Genomic DNA, 20,424 nt, shown 5'->3' with positions numbered 1-20,424 from the left:
ATGCTCTTTGGAGAATCAGAGTGACCCCCTCCCATAACCTATTTCCCATAGATAATCTACCTAACCTACATATCCCTTGGATCCTATGGGCAATTCGGCACAGCCAACACACTCAACCTGCAAATCTTGGGACTTTGGGAGGAAACCCGTGCAGATACAGGGAGTGTGCACACAGTCACCGAGGCTGGAATCAAACCTGGGTCTGTGGCACTGAGGCAGCAGTGCTAACCACAGCCACCATGCTGCCCACTTTCACATAAATTTGTAACATTTTTTCACACTATACCAGACAGTCCATTCCACATGTTCACTAACCTCAGCACAAAGTATTAAAATAGTGTACACCATCCCACATCTGGTTTGGCTCTACATCCTTTGGTATTCAAAACATTGAGCTTTAACTTGTATATTTCTTTAAGGTTCATTAGCATGCATTAAAACTGGGCTGAATAGCTTATCTTATTACTGGACTTTAACCTGTTTTACCATGCTGTCATGAAATGCCTCTTGCCTACAGAGCTGTAGAACATCATGACAATAGTACTGCATTTTGGCAAGACAAACAAGGGCAGTACTTATTACAGCTAATTTGGGTCCTGGATAGTGGTGTTGAAAAGAGACCTAGGGTTCAAATACGTAGTTTTTTGCAAATTGCATCACAGGTAGACAGGGGGATTAAAAGGTTCTCATCATGCATGCCTTAAAGATGCTCAGACCATCGAGTACAGGAGTTGGAACGTCATGTTAAGGCTGTACTGAAGGTTTGTGAGGCCACAGAGTACTGCAGAGAGTTTTGGTTGCTCTGTTATAGAAGCATATTATTGAACTGGAGAGGGTTCAGTAAAGATTTACCAGGATGTTGCTGGAACTGGAGGGTTTGAGTTAAGGCGAGGATGGATAGGTTGGGATTCCCCCCTCCCTCCCTTCCAGAGCATACAGGGGTTTACAAAATCACGAGGAGCACAGATAAGATTAATAAAAAGGTCTTTTCCCTGGAGTGCTTGGGGGTGGGGGGAGCGGAATGTGTGGTGGTGTTCAAAATCAGGGGACATATTTACGGTGAGAGTAGATAGATTTTAAAAAAAGGGACCTGAGGGGTAACTTTTTCCACAGAGGGTGGTTTGTATGTGGAATGACTTGCCACAGGTACAGGCAGAAGTGATTACTGCACATGCTGGACATTAGAGTCAAGATTGGAGTGGTGCTGGAAAAGCACAGGTCAGGCAGCAGAGGAGTAGGAAAATCAACCCTGATTCCTGATGAACAGCTTTTACCCAAAATGTCAATTTTCCTGCTCTTTGGATGCTGCCTGACCTGCTGTGCTTTCCCAGCACCACACTCTCTCTGATCTCATTTTCTCCTAGATGCACGTAACATTCACACCACACAAGTGCCAGGCAATGACCAAACACATACATAATCTAACCATCACTCTTGACACTCAATGTCATTAATGTCACTGAATCCCCCATCATCAACATCATGGGGACTTACCACTGGCTGGAAACTCAAGTGGACCAGCCATATAAAAACTGACTACAAGAGGCTAGGAATTCTGTGAACAACGGACCTTCTGACTCCTAAAGCCTATCCAACTTCTACAAGGTATCAGGAAATATAACAATACTCCCCACTGACCTGCCGAGTGCAGCTCCAATAACATTCAAGCAGCTTATCATCCAGGACAAGCACCACATCAACAAGCATCACTGTCACTCATTAACAGTACTGTGCACCCATCTATAAGATGCATCGCAAAAAGTCAAAGGTCCTTAAATAGTACCTTCCAAAACCAGGCTCAATACCATCCGGAAGGACAGGGCAGCAGTGTTCCCATGTATCTGCTATGTGCAGGTTCCTCTCCAAAATCACTCACCATTCTCATTTGGAAATAAAATGCTGTTTCTTCAGAATCAATGGGTCAAAATCCTGCAGCACCCTCCCTAATGGCATTGTGAGTCCATCCACACCAAATGGACTGCAGTGGTTCAAGGCTGAAACTCCAAGGCAACTAGATATGGGTAATATATGCCGGCCTACCTAGCATCACTCACTTCCAATGAAAATAAAATAAAATGTTGTCTACAAACTTATTTTGTGATAATTTGGAGAAAATAGTAATCTTGTGCATACAATTATCCTTCAAAAACATGAATACACAGTTGATTTTTCTTTCCTTTTGGCAACCTACACAATCACAATTGTGCAATGCTATCAAATCACAGTTGGTTAGTAAAGGTTGCATGAGTCAATATCCATCTGAGCAGAGAAAAAGATTGCATAGTCGGGGCTACTTCTAACATGCTTAAATGCAACAAACAATACAAGGATATCCTAGCTAAAAGTTAACTGGTGCACAGCATGCATACTTCCTTTTGAATATTCAAGTTTCTTTAATAAATACAATATAACAACTGAAGTTGTTTCAATGTCCTTCATTCATTTCAAATATACAGAGCTAAAATATAGTTTGAACAGATCAGATTCTGTAATTTGCAATTTCATAATGTGAAGCAAACAAACTGAAAAATTTATTAATGTAAACTACAATCAAGTTTGAAGTACATCCAGGTGAATTTTATGGAATGAAGAAATGTTTATGACCAATTTGAATCAATTAAAATTTGAAGATTCATGATTCCATCTTCATCATTTCTCACACCTACCGCCAAATATATAGAACACTAAAAAAAAAAGAGATGGCACTAAAAAGTTAGGACTCTATTATAAGAGATATTAAGCGCTGGACTGATTGCAAACTCTTTGGAATTATTTTTCAACATTAAATGTAATTACAAAATACTTATATAATCTCCTAGTATGTGAATCCCAACCGCCTATATAAAATCAAGCATCTTTAACTGAAAAAAAGAAAAGCAACCAAGGTTTTAGAAAGAACTTTTTAAAATATGAGTTGCATAATATTCCAGTCATAGACTGATTGACCATTGTGCGCTCTCACTTGGCACACCAAGGATCTTTCTTTGATTTCTTCTTGGCCAGGTTTTCAAGTTTTACATGATTATAAGATTTTCACAATGCAAAATGTGTACAAGTATTATACTTTACCATCATAGACAGTTTCCGAAACATAACTTGGAACAGGCTTTCCTAGTTAGAGTAGCTGCACTGCAGTCAGCCTCAAGCAGATTGAAATTAAGACAACCGTCTATGAAGTGAACCTCATCTGTATTTGCTCTCTGATGCAGCCTTTCCTTCTTCCTGCTCCAATGCCATTTGCAACACAACACTCTATGTCACATTCTCAGACATGAAAGCGAGCAAGTCTCAGCACCTTGACCGTTTTCTGCAATTTTGTGATAGAAGTTTCCTCATCACTGCACTGAGATTACATGTATAGCCAGTGTTTTTGCTGAAATCTACTGACTGATGTTTGTGGGCTCAAATGCAATCTCAGAACACTTTAGTGAAGTTAAAATGCTGTTATCAATGGTGTGTACTTCAGATAAAATATTATATTTGCCTGTTGTTTAGGTGGATGCAAAAAACATTCAAGGCAGTACTCATGGAAGAACAGGCAATGTTCCTTGTATCACATTCAATGTTGATGCCAAATACACCCATGTGGCCCTGTTTTCCCACAACACATTATTGAGGATGAATGTATACAATTAAACATTGCCTTCTGTAATTTCTAGAAACTGTTGATTCTGGCAACAATTTTGCCCATAATTTGGTTTTAATGACTACTAGATCTAAGGAAACTGCATCTCAACACTTTTGTGTCTTAAACCAAATTTCCTCAGTGATGGATTGTTCTAACACACTGAAGCCCCAAGACTCCACAAGTGACCTTGTAATTTTTCAGTAAGATTAACCCTTTCCTCAATGTTTTCCAACTTCTTGCTAACAAAAAAAAAAGGTGGTTCCATAACAGCAGCAGATCATGTCTTATCTGTACTTGACCCCATTTTCCTTATTCAACAAAAATCCATTGATCCCATTGTTTGACATTTAAAATTATCCTGGCATTCAAAGCCTTACAGGGAAGCAAATTCCAGTTTCTCCACTACCTGGAAGGAGATCAACATTTCATCCCCAAATAGCCTAATTTCTTATATTATGGCCACTTGCTGTGGAATTCTCCACCAGAAGGAATTCCTTTGCATCAACTCTACTGAATCACTAAGTTAATTTAGAGACTTAATTGGACCACTCCTTAGCTTTCTAAACTGCGATGTACCCTTCTACAGTCAAAATGTATTTCTACAGGCACTTGAACCCCACTATTTCAAATTCAGGACTATTCAATAAAGTAGTTTTGAACCAATGATGATATCAAATAAAACTAGCTACTACTAATTAATTCATCACACTGAATGATATGTACAACTGCTCATTGACTACTTGACAGCATAAAATCAACAGGCTGCAAGTTTTGAGAGAAAGCAAGGACTGCAAATGCTGGAGATCAGTCAAAAAGTAGGGTGCTGGAAAAGCACAGCCGGCCAGGTAGCAAAGGAGCAGGAGAGAGTACTTGAAAGGTCAACTCTTGCTCCTCAGTTGCTGACCTGCTGTGCTTTTCCAGCACCACACATTGTACTCACAAAACAGAAGACAAACATGAAAAGACAAAAAAAAAGCTGTGCAGAGTTCTAAAAAAAAAAGGAGAATGCATGCAAGCAATGTTCATAAGCATGAAAGTGGAAAAATCACAGCAAATTGGGAGAGTACTACAAGAACTGCTAAACTTATCAGCAGTACTCCTCAAACAAAAAGGAGTGAAAAAAAATTCAAGTGGCCTTAACAACTGCTCAGATTATTTAAATTCAGTTAGTAATTGGTCAATAATTACATTCACGTGGCCAACATATTACAAAGGAGCCATTCAAAGCAACTATTTTCAGCTAAGTATGGTTTCCAGGTTACATAAATCTATTATAGTAACTTATGACTCCTGGTGGGAAAATACAAGTTGCATAAATTATCTTTATTTTCACCATTCTGACAAATATCAAAAATACTTAAGAGTAAGCCTCAGGTATAAAATTAGGAGAAAGTGAGGTCTGCAGATGCTGGAGATCAGAGCTGAAAATGTGTTGCTGGAACAGCGCAGCAGGTCAGGCAGCATCCAGGGAACAGGAGAATCGACGTTTCGGGCATAAGCCCTTCTTCAGGAATGAGGAACCTGAAGAAGGGCTTATGCCCGAAACGTCGATTCTCCTGTTCCCTGGATGCTGCCTGACCTGCTGCACTGTTCCAGCAACACATTTTCAGCTCAGGTATAAACTACACAGTCAAATTCAGTAAACTATACACCATAGTTTGCTTACAATAAAGCAGTACAAATAAAGTGCTTTCATGAACATAACAATGAAGCACAAATGATTCCAGAATAAACTCACTTCAAAAATCTGTATAACTTTGTAGATGCATTTATTGCTGTTTTCAGCCAACATCTCACTTAAAGTCATTATTTTTATTGAATCGAGACAGAACAGACTAACTACGGATTGTCAAAGAACTTGGAAAGGAAGAGATAGCCCAATTAAAACACAGTACACACATTTGTAAATCCATTCAATTGGCTGTGCTCGATCATAAATCATCTAGACTTCTGATGACATATACTATGGTCAGATTCCATATATTCTATCTTTTACTAGGTCAACCTACAATCAATCATACAAATGCAACTCAAGAAAACTTTTCAATCCATGCCACAGCCCTTGACAACAAACTGAAATCCAAGCAGAAACAGACAATACTTTCATAAACAACAACAGTTTTCAAATTGAGTTTCAAAGGGCATTCTCAGCTGGATTTTGTTTTAAATCTTGCAAATTGTATCATGTATGATTCCTCTATGAAGTCCAATATGGATTACAGTTGGTGTGTTTCAACTATAGTATTTCGATCCCATACACTAAATTTGAACTTGGAATAATACAATTATTCTATCAAGCATGTCACAATGATTCATTGAAATCATTCAGAATCCTTATTGCACAGTTTAATTATATGACAGAATGGCCATTATTTCAGTAATATTTGAACAGATGGAAACATAGAAAAACTTGTCAAGGGATTTCTGTAGCACTTAACATTTCAGTGAATTATTTTCAGGAGTTTTGTAACATTTTTCTCCCATAGCTGGTCTGAACATACAAAATCCCTAACATGATTTTGTTTAAACTGCTTTAGTCAGATTTCAAACTTGATAACCAATTATTTCAGGAAAACAAATTAAAATCTTCCCAAACAAGACTGGTCATGGCAGCCAAACTTTCATTCATTCCCTCACCCTGTAAAAGAAGTGATCAAATTTTATTCCCAAATAATTTTATCCGAATTGCAACAATAGTTTTCACTTATTGTGAGGCAGAACTAGGGGAAACGGAAATAAAAGTTCTAATTAAGCTTATTTACTTAGGGAACACACCATTTTAGAAGTTATAGCGCCGAATCCCATCTTGATGCCAGGATCATCTCACCACAGTGTTGCCAAATTCCTTGAAAGTGTACACATTCTCATTTGGGAAAGCAGCAACTAGCTCTACTTGCCATGGGTTGCAATCTTACCAACATATACAAATTGCCATTGGGAAATTAGATATGAAATCAGTTTGGATTCTTGGCGGGATAAATTTGCCACATGCCCTGCTGGATATCAACAGCTAAGGAACAGCTCCATGGACACCATCCATTTGCACATCACATTCATAGATATTGGCACCTGTTTCATGCCAGTGTTATGAACCCCCATGCCACATTTCTGATCCACTTACAGTTCTTTCCTGCACCAGCATCTAATCATTGCAATGCTGCAGAAAGGGGAGGTCAGAAACAGACACCCAAGTCAAACACTGGACAAGGCTCCACCTCTGGCTTGTTACTGGTTCTCAATGCTCATTCATTCTAAGCCTACCTAAATGGTCCCTGTATTCCAAATGGTTTATATTTTTGCACAGAGTCATGGAGCACAGAAACAGACCCTTTGGTCCAACTCTCCTGTGCCAAGATATCCTAAACTGATCTGTTCCCTTTTGCCAACATTTGGCCCATATCCCTCTAAACTCTCTCCATTCCTGTACCCATCCAGGTGCCTTTTAAAATATAAAATTGTATCCACCTCTAACCACTTCCTCTGGCAGCTAGTTTCGTAAACTCAACACCCAGTGTGAAAATGTTGCCCTTTAGGGTCCCTTTTAAATAATTCCCTTCTTACCTTAAACCTATGCCCTCTAATTTTGGATTCCCTTACCCTAGAGAGAGACAAAAAAAGACCTTGACAACTCCACTTATCAATGCCCCTCATGATTTCATAAACCCCTAGCCTATTCAGCTTCTCCCTATAGCCCAACATCCTCAAACATTTTGAACCACCTTTGCCCCCCCGAAGCCAGAGATATCTGGACTACCTGCTGTAACACTTGCTACACAGTCGTCAGTGGGTCTTGAGTAAAAGGCAGATAAGCCTTCACTTGGGGTGAAAAATTGGACTTAGCACACATTACGAGGGCAGGAATGCCAATAAATGCAGGCAGTTTGGTAAGATATAGTGAAAAATATTGCCTCTCAGCATGAAAATCCACCACTCTAAATGATTAGTACCTAGTAAAAAAATTCAGAGTATACTTCATAAATTGTGCAATTCCATGGCATGTCCACAAGAGTACAATACCCTTTCAGTTGATGCTGTTTTATTATGGGCCCACCCATCTGATTAGGTTGAGGAGATAAGACTACTAAAACTGTATATTTGACAGCTAGCAAATATGCACATAATCTCAAGAGAGCAACATCATACTCAAAACACTTGGTAATAATTTTATATATTTTTTCTAGTGAATATAGAACTTTAAATGTCCTTAAATGTAAATTCCCACATAGAATTTGAGACATTTGCTAACAAAAAAGACCAACTCAAACAATGCACAGGCAACAAAAAGAAACTGCCCACTTATTCTGGGATCTCAGAAACAGAATTAGAAGAGAAATCTGATATGAACCCTTCTAAATATTTGAGAGGTATTGAAATCTTAAGAGCCATAAATGCTGACAAAGAAATATGCAAAAATGCAGCTGAAGTGCAGAACTCCTATTTCAATTGTTGACTTTTTTATAAATAGCAGTGACACCCAACATCTGGGGGAAAAAAAACCTAATTTTCACCAACAGATGACCATAAACAAAACAAAACAAAAAACAAAACATTCTAGGCAATAAGTTTCACCTTGCAGAAGGGGGAGGTAATGGTTACAAAAATATACAGAATGTGTTATTTCTACATCTAGATTTAACTATTTGAAAAATCTAGATAAACCAGCAGAAGAAAATTTTGAGATTTAAAACTTGCAGTGAGGGTATGATTCCCAAAAGTCAGTTAAGCCACAAACTTTGAAGTTTAGCCATGGGATGACTTTACTTTTTAAAAAAGTGAAATGGAAATTCTGGGATTTAAGGGTTAATGAACAGCACAATTTATTTTAAGGTATCAATTATCCATCTAATTCCTATAAACATATTCTAGGAAAGTATGGTACAAATAATGACAGATGATTTTGAGACCTGACAGCTCTTACAGCAGCTTAAAGTTCATTAGCATTAAAGAATTGGGTTTTCCTCAACAGCTAATTAATACCTCCTTGACCAATACAGGTAAAGTCATTTTTTAAAACATACTAGCAGTACAAAAAACAATTTAGTTATTGCTTTTGGTTTGTTCAGGACAGCACGATTTCAATAACTTGATTTTTGAGTTAACAAGCACACACCTGCAGGTACAAATGTGTTGGTAACTAAGTTATCATAAGAAGAGAATTCATTGAGCTTTTTTCATATTATAGGAAGGTGACCTTTAAAGCTGGGAGCACTTTGTCAACACGGCCCTCTGTACACAGCTTAAAAACAGCTTAATTGACAGTTGCCTACAGACAGAATCTGGACTAGTAGAAGTATTTGGCATGTTAGTTTAAAAATTTTAAATCTTGTTACAAAAACACATACATTACAGCACACATTCAAGCCTTCCAGTTCAGTACATCAAAACTAATGTTTTTCACTCCACACAATTCTCCTACTTGAGTGCATCCTATTACCACAACTTTCATGAATTTAATGTAGTTTCCCCTTAGCTACAATGATAGAACAAATACTGAAGAATATACCACATTCCCACTTTCTCAGTTTACAAGTTGATCATATGGAAACAGTAAGATACTTGAAGATATTTCAATACAAGTGTGCTCAAATAAATAAGTCACCCAATTCACAAGAAAAAGCATATTTGGTTAATATACATTTAGAGTAAAATTCATTTATTAAACAAGACTTTAATGCTTCTGGGATGCATTATCTGCTCACAATGAAAATCCAAATTCACAAGTTGCAGAACCAAAACAGATATTTATAATCATTTAATTGTTATAAAGAAAAAAAATTAAAATCTAATAAATCCCCTGAAAGTTCTTACATAGCTAGATATTGCTGTTCTCTATAAATTGTGTTTTATGGTTCAATTATCTGAAAATTAGTTTCCATAATTCTGCTGTGTCAAACTGCCAGTATCATGCCAAGAATGTTTTGAACAAAAGCAGTAAAAACATAATGCAAACCCAATTCAGATAAGCTTGTTTCCCAACGGAATATGACTAGATTAAGCATATTAATCAAATGAAGAGTGGGAAAACAGTATCTCGCAGAAACAGAATTCCCTGTTTTACAGTGGGCATCATCACTAATCAACAAAAAAGTATGCCATCTAATTTTTTAAAAACCCATTTAACCAACTAAAGGCACAAACTGAATCATGCTAATGTCCATGAATAAGAATTTGTAATCCATTCTGGAAGTAGTTCTAATTTTTAAAGTTTTGAGTGGAATTAAAGCAGTACAAGTACTGTAGTACGTATGTTCCTGGGTAACATACAAGTACAAATTATGATCTTACAACACGTAGGTAAGAGCAAGTTAGTCCATTTTGGTAGAAAGAATAAAAGAGACTACATACAGCTTTGATGAAATTCAAAGTAGAATAAAAATACAAATGGATTGAGGGGCACAAATACACAAGTCACCAATGCAAATTTATTCTTTCTGCATTTTTATTATGGAATGTGGGCATTATTGGCAAAGCCACTGTTTGTTCCCATTCCTAACTGCTCTTATGATGGTGGTAAGCTGCCTTCTTGAAATGAAGTCCATCCATTGTAAGCACACCAACTGTGCTATTATAGAAAAGAGGTTCCAGGATTTTGATCCAGTGACAGTGAAGAACAGCATGGTATTAGGTTTGGAGTGTTGTTAGAGCTGCATGCACAGGCAAGTAGAGTTGATACCAACACACTCATTCCTTATGCATTGTAGATGGTAGACAGGCTCTCGGGTTAAGTGCCAAGTTAGAAGCCAAGTTAATTGCCGCAGATGTCCAACCTCTGATCTACACTTATGGCCAGGGTATTTAATAAGTGAGGTAAAAGATCCCCTGGGAACAGTGATACAACATGGCAGAATTTAGCATTCATTCAGTTTAACAGAGAATCATAAACAATTGTGCTAAGGTTAAATAAGGGTAATTATAATGGAATGAAGACAGAGCACAAACTAATTTTAAAAAAGGCTCATTGAACTGGGAAAGGAGTTGAGCAAAGACTATTGAGGAGCAATGTCAAGACATTTAAGTGGTTAGTTCATGATTCACAGCAATTACTTTCTAGTGAGAAAAGAAGATTCTACAAAGGGGATAAGGCAAACCTAGTTAACCAGGAAAGTTAGGGATAAAGAGAAGAAACATACATATAATGTGGCAAAGATTAGCAGTAAACCAGAGGAATTAGAAGCCCTACAACCTAGAAACACTGACTCTCCGAAGAATATCCCATCCAAACCCATTCCCCATTACTCTACATTTACCCCTGACTAATGTATGTAACCTACACATCCCAGATCACTATGGACAATTTAACACAGCCAATTCACCTCACCTGCACATCTTTGGATTATGGGAGGAAACCCATGCAGATACTGGGAGAACGTGCAAACTCCACAAAGACAGTCGCCCAAGGCTGAAATTGAACCCGCGTCCCTGGCACCGTGAGGCAGCAGTGCAAACCACTGAGCCACCATGCAAACAGAAAACTGAAAGTAGTAATGAAGAGGGAGAAAACAAAAGGGTAAATTTGCAAGTAATACCAAGACAATCAGCAAGAACATCTTTATACATATGAAAAGGAAGAGGAGAAAAGCCAAAGTGAACATCGGCTCCTTAAAGGAGGCGGCTAAGGATATAATAATGGGTGAAAGAAGAAATAGCAGAGAGTTTGAATAAATATTTTGCATCAGTCTTCACAGTAGGAGACACTAATAGTATCCCCAAATTATTAAATATTCAAAAGTGGAAAAAAGACTAGAAATAAGTACTATAATTATCACTAGGGAAGTTAATGGAGTTAAAGATCAATAGATCCCTGGACCTGATGAGATGCATCCAGGTATATTAAAAAGAAAAAGGTAGAGACAGTAGATGCACTAGTAATAATCTTCCAGGAATCCTTAGATTTTGAAAAAGTTCAAGAGGTTTGGGAAACTGCCAACGAAAACATCTTTATTTAAAAGAGGAAGGAGACAATAAAGGAAACAATAAATAATGTAACAGAAGAATATTTAGAAATACATAATTAAGCAAAGTCACATGGCATTATGAAGGGGAAATTTTGCATGACAATTTTACTACATCTTTGAGATGGTAAGAAGCAATTTAGATGGGGGGGGAAGAGAAAGAGAGAAGCAATAGACATAATATATTTGGAGGGTCAGAAGGTGCTTGATAATGTATCACACATTAGGCTACTTAATTAGACAAGAGCCCATAATGTTGGAGGAAATGTAATAAAAGAAGGCAAATGGAATGTTGGTCTTTGCTTCAAAAAGAATGGAGTATAAAAGTAGAGTGGTTTTGTTCAAACTATACAGAACACTAATCAGATCCCAGCTGGAATACTGTAAACAATTCTGGGCCCCTTGTCTAAAGAAAGGCATCATGATGGAGGCTGGCCAGGGAAGGTGAACTAAGTTGATACCAGATATGGAGGGATTGTTTTTTGCTCAGTTAAATAGATTGGCCTATGTTGATTAGAATTTAGCAGAACGAGATGTAAACTTATTGAAAAGTAGAAGATTCTTCAGGGACTTGACAGGGTAGATGCAGAAAGGTTGCTTACCAATGTGGTACAGTCTAGGGCCAGAAAGCATAATTTCAGAATAAAGGAGTGACACATTTAAGACAGAGACCACAAAGAATTCCTACTCAGAAGATGGCAAATGTCCTCAGATATTGAAATAGTTTGTGTGGCAATATCTGGACAAATACTTCCATTTCAATGTGTTTAAGGAAGCATCTGAACACCTCACTGCATTTAGTGTGTACTATTATAAAATCACAACTCTTTCGGAGATAAAGGATACTAGGACAGTACAAGTAGTTCTTCTATAACACCATGGTTGTGTTTTTGTGCAATCCCATGTAACATAAATCACACCTTAAACAGAGTTTAAAGTTTTGGCAATGTACTTGACACAGAGGTAAAAAAACAATGACTGCAGATGCTGGAAACCAGATTCTGGATTAGAGTGGTGCTGGAAAAGCACAGCAGTTCAGGCAGCATCCGGGAAGCAGGAAAATCGACGTTTCGGGCAAAAGCCATGTATTTGTTACAGTCAACATGTTTTAAAAGTTCATGCTTTAGGAACAGTGACCCCAATTTGTCAATCACATTACAGCAAAATCATGGTAACGAAACGAGTTTTTATAGAACAACCTGTATTAAAAAAAATTGAATACCATTTGAAGGGAGCATCATTTTCCCCTTTCAAATTTATCAAGCCATTGCAGTTTCTTCGATAACCACAAGCAGCTTTATGCAATCTAGTAAAAAGCATATCTACATTCGGCACCTCCAGTGATGCAAATTAGCATCATCATTAGTGTGCACTATCTATAAGATAATCTGCAGAAATTTACCAAAGCTTGTAGACCGTTCCTTCTAAATCCATGACTAGTAGCATCTAGGAAGACACTGCAGCATATGGAACACTACCGACTTAGAAACGTATTGCCACCTATTAACGGGATCAAAATCCTGGAACTCCCACTGTTTTGGGTGTATCTACACAAATGGAAAGCAGTTGTTCAAGATAGCAGCGCAACACCTTCTCAAAGGCAATCATGGATGATCAAATTACTGCTGGCTTAGTCAGCAAAGCCACGTCATTTAGTGAAGAACAATAATAAACATAGCTGATCTGTCAGTTTGCCTCCCTTAGAATTATTATGGGAAAGAAGTTGTGTTACATTTTTGCAATATAATGTTCTTACTGCTAGGTGGCACTGTGTGGCAACATAGTGCTCTGCTAAACCACTGCAATGAATTCAAAGCGACTGGAATAGAGTCATAGAGATGTACAGCATGGAAACAGACCCTTTGGTCAAATGAAAAGCACTACAAATATCTCAAATTCTTAATTTGAAAAGCACACTCAAAATGTACAACAGTTCTGTCAGCAGAAAATAAAACTATTACACATTTAAATATTAAAAACATCTTTCTTTGCTTGAGACTGACATGAAACTCTACATTTTCCAGTAATTTTAAATATTACTGGACAAGAATCAACAGCTGCAGGAATCATTAGTTAATAAGCAAATATATCTTCTGTTCAAAATTAGCAAAACATAAAATGAAACTTAAAATACATTCTTGGATTTAAAAAAAAAAAGTTGTTTTAAGAGTTAAAACTTTATCAGCCCTTCCTGATAAAGGGCTTTTGCCCGAAACGTTGATTTTCCTGCTCCTCAGATGCTGCCTGACCTGCTGTGCTTTTCCAGCACTCAACTCTAATCTCCAGCACCTGCAGTGCCCACTTGCACCCTCTTATGGCAATGAATAAAGTAATGAGTGTCAAATTTCATGCCATTTTAATCTTTTCTGAATATTTCTTATTCATTGACTCATGGGATATGGATTTTGCTGGCTGGCCGGCCTGGTTGCCCTAGGGATGGCGATAGTGAGCTGCCTTCCTGAACTGTCACAGTCCACCTGATGTGGGAGTACCCACAATGCCCTTAGGAAGGAAAGTCCACAGTTTTGACCCAGTGACAAGAAGGAATGATGATATATTTCCAAATTAGGATGGCAAATGGCTTGGAGAGGAACTTGTAGGTGCTAGTGTTCCCATATAGTTGATGCCTTTATCCTAAATGGAAATGGTCATGAGTTTGGAAGATACTTTCCAAGGATCTTTGGACAATTTCTGCAGTGCATTTTGCAGACAGTACACACTGCTGCTACCAAGCATTGGTGGAGAAGGAGTGGTCATTTGTGAATATGGTGCACCAATCAACTGGACTGATTTGTCCTGGATGACATTCAGCTTCAAGTGTTGTTGGGAGTTGCACTCATCCAGGTAACTGGGGAGTATTTCATTACACTCCTGACTTGTGCCTTGTGGATGGTGGACAGGCTTTGGGGAATCAGGTGGTGAGTTACTCACCGCATTATTGCTGTCCTCTGAGCTGCTTTTGTAGTCACCATATTTATATGGTGAATCCAGAAGAGTTTCTGGTCAATGTAAATTCAAATGGGGGGTTTAAGTGATGGTAACACCAGTAAATTTCAAGGGGTGGTAGACAGATTAGCTTTTATTCAAGATAGTCATTGTCTGATATTTGTGTGGTGAAAATGTTACTTGCCACTTGTCAGCCTAAGCCTGGATATTGTCAGTACCTCATTGCGTTTGAACATGGGCTGCTTCAGAATTGTGAATGTGCAAAGTTCAGCACCAATCATTGTTGAACATCCACACTTCAGACCTTATGATAGAAAGGAGGTCATTGATGAGCAGTTGAAGATTATATAGTTTTGGAAGGGCTAACCCAAAACTAGTCTTTGTGTCAAATAATTATGGATCAAAATTATACCAAAGCACCGCTATCAAAAAGAAATAAAATTTCTCAAACAATTCAATAAGTATTAATATTGCCTTACCTTAGTCCAAATTGCTTAGCCCACTTTACAATTTAGACAGAATTAAAGTTTGATAAAAGTTTGAAGGCTGGTGAAGGATTAGTCAAACAGACCAGATTAATGTTTATAGAACGCTGATCAATGGCTAGTTTTAATACCACTTTTGCCAGGCTAAGTATTCCAAACACATGGGTAATGCTAGCCAGTCTGCAGGAATGTTTAAACAATAAAAGATTATTATTCATTTCAGAACAAATTAATATTCAGTTTTAAAAATTAATTTGTAAAATTACATTTCAAAGAATTATAATATTGAAATGCGCCCATATCCCATGAATGAATTAAAAAAAAACAAAATTGTAACTTTAACTCAGGGAAGATATCTCTGTTCTTCTCCCATTCTGGATCTCTGGCTCATGCAAAAGCACACATTGCTGCAAATCAATTGCCAACTGATCAGCATGCAAAGTCTAGAATGACCAGGTCTCCAGTTTTCCTCCCTCTTCACTGTATTATGCTTGGCTGCAAACTGGGACTTCTCCAACATATCACAATAAATGTGCAACATTTTGGGTAAATGGTCAAAAATGGTTAGTTTAAATAGAAGCAGATGGGCAAGACAGTTGGTGTTCAATTCCCACCTGCTTTGGAGGTGCATCATAAAATGTCCAAACAGGTTGATTATTAGTAATTATATAGAATTTTCTTCAGTTATGAGTAATCAAAAAGCATTTGAAAAATGCAGTGAAAGATATCTACTTAGGTTCATCTTAAAGATCCATCTAGTGAGAAAGTGTACAAGGTATAAGCAGGTAGGGAAAGAATTGAGTTTGGTGAAATAAGATGTTCAGCTGAGCATGACTCAGATCAGATAAGAACTTGTAGTTAACAATGGGGTGCTGGAGGCAAGGGTAATGGGTTAAGAAGATGGAAAAGCATTCATTATGTAGAGCCATTTAACAAGATGAGGTAGCATTCACTATGTAATATCAGTTACCAAGGGGAAAATTATTCATTATATGAAGCCAGTCAACAAGGTTAAGAACATTCACTGTATAACAGTAAAGGGCTTGGTTTCTGCTATAATACTCATTGATTGTAATGGTCACCCAATTAATATGTATGTTGCCTTATCTGGATGCTCCTCCCTGTAAAATGACTATATTGTTAATTGAGAAACTGTTCTTCCAGAGAAGACCGTGAATTCATGTCCCTGTGCACTTGGGTGATCATACTCTCTTCCTCCAGGGCCTGGAATAAAGATGAAGGAGGTAAAACTATACTGCGTCTGAGTGTTTTGCTTTGACTAAAGGGGGGGAAAAAAGCAGGACAACACTAGAACTAAGAACATCCAAAACTTGAAGGATTTTTAATTTTAAAAAAAGGTGTGGCTACATTGAAATAAATCTCAAAACACCAAGGGGCCAGGTGTGAAAAGTTTAGTTTTAGCCTTTTTCGGTAAAAGAAAATTGGAAAAGAACGTAACGGTTGGATAAAAATGAATAATATTAAAGTGATTCAAATATTTTAGAGTGCAAATCCTACTCAATATTCCATGATTAATTAGATAACAGAATATTAGAATTTTAATCAGGAATCAGTGAAGAATGGTACAAGTCAGAAGAGAAGTGCCAAGAAATGTTAAATATACAGGTTATAAAAACTAGCAAGTTCAGTCTAAACAGGTGTGATACGAAGTAGATTGTCCAACATTAAAAATCAAAATGGAAAGGTGGTGGAAGGGAAAGCTTTTACAAATTCGGTGAAGAAAATGCCATGAGGTTAGTTAGAAAAACAAACACACAAACATAGAAGACGACTAGGCCATTCAGCCTTTGAACTGGTGCCATTCAAAATGATCATGGCTGATTAGATTATAACCTTAACTCTACACTCTTGCTTCACTTGATAATCAAGAATAAATTTCTGCTTTAAAAATATGTAGAGATTCTCCACCAACCAGGAATTCCAAACCTTTATCTGACATTTCCCCCCTCACCTCAGTCTTAAATGAGCAACTTTTTAATTAAACCATAATCCTAGTCCTGTAATCTTCCATCGGAGAAAACATCCTTTTGGCATCCACCTGTGTCCCTTCAGGATGTTGTTTCAATTAAGCTATCTGACTCTCCTGAACTACAGGAGATACAATCCTCAAGAAAATCTTCTCATTCCAGATATAGTCGAGTAAAGCTTCTCTGAACTGTGTCCAACATATTAACATCTTTCCTTAAAATACAATGACCAGTACTATTAGTTGTACTCCAGATGCAGCCTCACTAATGCCCTGAATAATTGAAGTATAAAACTTCAGTACTCTTGCATTCAATTTTCCTTACAATAAAAACTTCTATATTTGCTTCCCTCATTATGTGCTGTACCTGTAAACTAACTGTGATTCATGTAACTTTTGAATACGTATAATCAGTATTACAGAGGAGACCGTCCTCTTCCTAGGGGAATAAGTGCTGCAAGCACTGGACAGTTGGTATTATGATCATCATGGTTTCCAATTTACAATGATTGACTCAAACCCAAACTGGCATACAAACAACTTGTGATAGGCAATGAAATCAAAAAAGGCAAATGTAAGTCTAAATAAGCTGGATAAAATAATGTAAGCTGCCAGAAAACAAGTAATATTTAATATCAGTGTGAAGTAGGTACAGTGCATAAAATGAATGGTATTAAATATTAAAGGACTATTTTAAAAGTCTTAGGAGTTTGACATTGAAAGTCTAACATGCCATAAAGAGAGCCAAAAGAGGATTGGGTTATATGGACAGAATACAGAATATAAAAATTACTAACTGGCTAGTAAGCGGGTCAGGCACATCTAGAATTCATTGCCCAGTGCAGGTAATAAAGACACAGGAATGGTATTTATAGCCTGCAAAGTGAAACAAGGTTGATTTCTAGTCTGAGCTCTAGGTACCAGTATTCTGGAGAAATAGAAGTTCTTTGGTCTAGAAAGTAAGTGATCCTATGACAAGATGTTCTTTTAGGAGGGATTTTTCTCTCCTGTTTCTCTATGAGAGGTGTGTTACAAGCCTGGTAATGAGATATCTGCTCCACAGAAAAGCAGAGCTAAGAACTTTGGTATTTTTTTTTAAAGTAGGCAAAAGAAGCATTAGTGGGTGGAGTCAGGCTCACAGAGACTCTGAATTTTAGTTTTGCTTTCAGTTATTGGACCATTATCACTAAACCGTAACCTGTGACTCTGGACTACCTCATCATTGGAAACAAACATTCTTCCTGCATCTATTCTGTTTAGTCCTGTTAGGAAGGGAAGTATAGCTAAAGAGCATCAAAAAAGCAAAAATGCTGGGATGACTAGAGGCTGTTTTGCAGAGATTTGAGAGTTTTCTCTGAATGAGCTAAAATCGCCCAATATCTTGCATACTTAGAGAAGTTACCAGCATACTGTCAATCCTGCAGTGCAGCAGACATAGGAAATTTGCATACACTATGTACAAGTTTGGTTTTCTTCCAATGTATTTGAATGGAAATCTAGAAGAACCACACAGTAAGAAAAATCATGAAAGAAGGCCTGCAGATGTTTGACCTTTTTATGACTATCATCGCTTTAACAGGTACAACTGGTATCTTTTTACTGAATTTCTCCACATAGAGCAGAGTAGAAGTCTTGTGATAGTGACCATTCCTTAAATAGTCACGTAACTTGCTTTCTCGCTACTTAAAATTGCATACATTTTCCCAAATAAATATTAAGTGCAGGGGTGGCTTTGTGGCTAGCACTGCTGCCTCACAGCGCTAGGGACCCAGGTTCAATTCTGGCCTTGGGTGACTATGTGAAGTTTGCACATTCTCCCTGTGTCTGCGTGGGTTTCCTCTCACAATCCAAAGATGTGCAGGTCAGGTGAATTGGCCATGCTAAATTGCCCATAATGTTAAGTGCATTAGTCAAGGGTAAATGTAGGGAAACGAGTCTGGTGGGTTACTCTGAGGACCGGTGTGGACTTGTTGGGCCAAAGGGCCTGTTTCGACGCTGTAGGGAATCTAATCTAATCTAATCTAACAAAAGGAAAAAAAATATTTTAGTGCTCATCAGCTGCCTCCTTTTGCTCGATCCTTGAGGGGATCAGCAAGAACTGCTGGATAGGGTGAAAGGGCATTTTTTGCAATAAACTGAGCAAGACTCTGGCAGGTGTGCCAGAACACACAATACTGTTGATTGGAAAGGACAGTTAAAGCAAAAAGTGACAACTTCTGTAACAAATAAACACGAAAAGGAAAAACAGAATGTCAGCTCTTGTTTGAGCCACATCTAGTTTGACAAATAGCTGTAAAATCAATGCTAAAAATGATTTTTTTAAAAAGAGGATGGCATGATGTAAATGACATAACAGACTATGTACCTTTATCTGGACAAGTAACACCAATCAGCTGACTATTTGCAGAATAAATCAAGACAAAACAGTCAAGAAGTCACTGAGAAATCCTGGCATACCCAACAGTAAGAAACTACTGCATATCAGGTGATAAATAAGCATTCAGCAGACAGTTCTTAACAATTCTAACAGCGAAGTTCACACTTCAAGGCTCTGGATGACAGTACTACAAACACTCCGCAGCTAAAAAAATATTAAAATGTTTTAAAATGCTAGCATTTTATTTAGAAGTATTTCAACATAAGGAAGACGTATATAAAAGGTAGTGCTCAAAAGTTATAACAACTTCATATCGGAAATAATTTAGTCACATGTGGACTGACATATTCAAAGTGTCCAATGATAAGATTATGAAATGTAAAGTTTTCCAAGGGAAAATAACCAGAACTTGCTGCCGCACATGGTGCATTTTCTCTGGCATGCAGTTAATCCTGCCAGAAGGCAAGCTATGCTTCCACAAACTAACCTTGCCAACTTAAACAAAAAGCTCCAGCAATCAAGTAATGGAACACACATGTATGTACATGCATACAAAAACTGAAGGAACGCAGTCGACAAAGTTTCCAAATTAACTAGAAAATCTAAGGGTACAGTTAAAGGGAAAAAAAAATCTCTACTTTAAACTACCAGCTCTTTAGAACTAATTGAACAGCAGTTAAAAGCTTAGAGGAACAGTTATGATGAGTAAAGCCCTTGTTTGTTCAATAAAAACAGTGCTGGAAAAACTCAGCAGGTTTGGCAGCATCTATGGAGTGAAACAAAGTTAATATTTCAAATCGATCCAAAAACATTAGCTTTGCTCATCTCCCCACAGATGCTGCCAAAGCTAGAGCTTTTTTGGCTTTTTTATTTCAGATCTCAAGCATCTGCTTTTACTACAAGAATGGTGTTAAAAGCACAAATGGCATCATTGCATTCTAATAACCAGTGACTAAAACTATTGGCAGATGTACGACAAATAATTAGTTAGCAGCATTGAAGTGAAAATAATGGTAATCCAATGTAAACCGGGCTAAAACTTGGTGACA

At 37.5% G+C, this 20,424-nt stretch overlaps 1 protein-coding gene across 1 annotated transcript in view; it reads right to left on the bottom strand.

Annotated features, from left to right (window-relative positions):
* Window positions 1-20,424, bottom strand: part of pik3r1 (phosphoinositide-3-kinase, regulatory subunit 1 (alpha)) — a 76,606-nt gene that overhangs the window by 30,985 nt on the left and 25,197 nt on the right. The window lies entirely within an intron of this gene.

The sequence above is a fragment of the Chiloscyllium plagiosum genome, chromosome 2 (genome assembly GCF_004010195.1).
Source record: "Chiloscyllium plagiosum isolate BGI_BamShark_2017 chromosome 2, ASM401019v2, whole genome shotgun sequence".
Classification (NCBI taxonomy): domain Eukaryota; kingdom Metazoa; phylum Chordata; class Chondrichthyes; order Orectolobiformes; family Hemiscylliidae; genus Chiloscyllium; species Chiloscyllium plagiosum.
The sequence above is the reverse complement of the archived record's forward strand: the minus strand, read 5'-3'. Positions and strand labels throughout refer to the sequence as shown.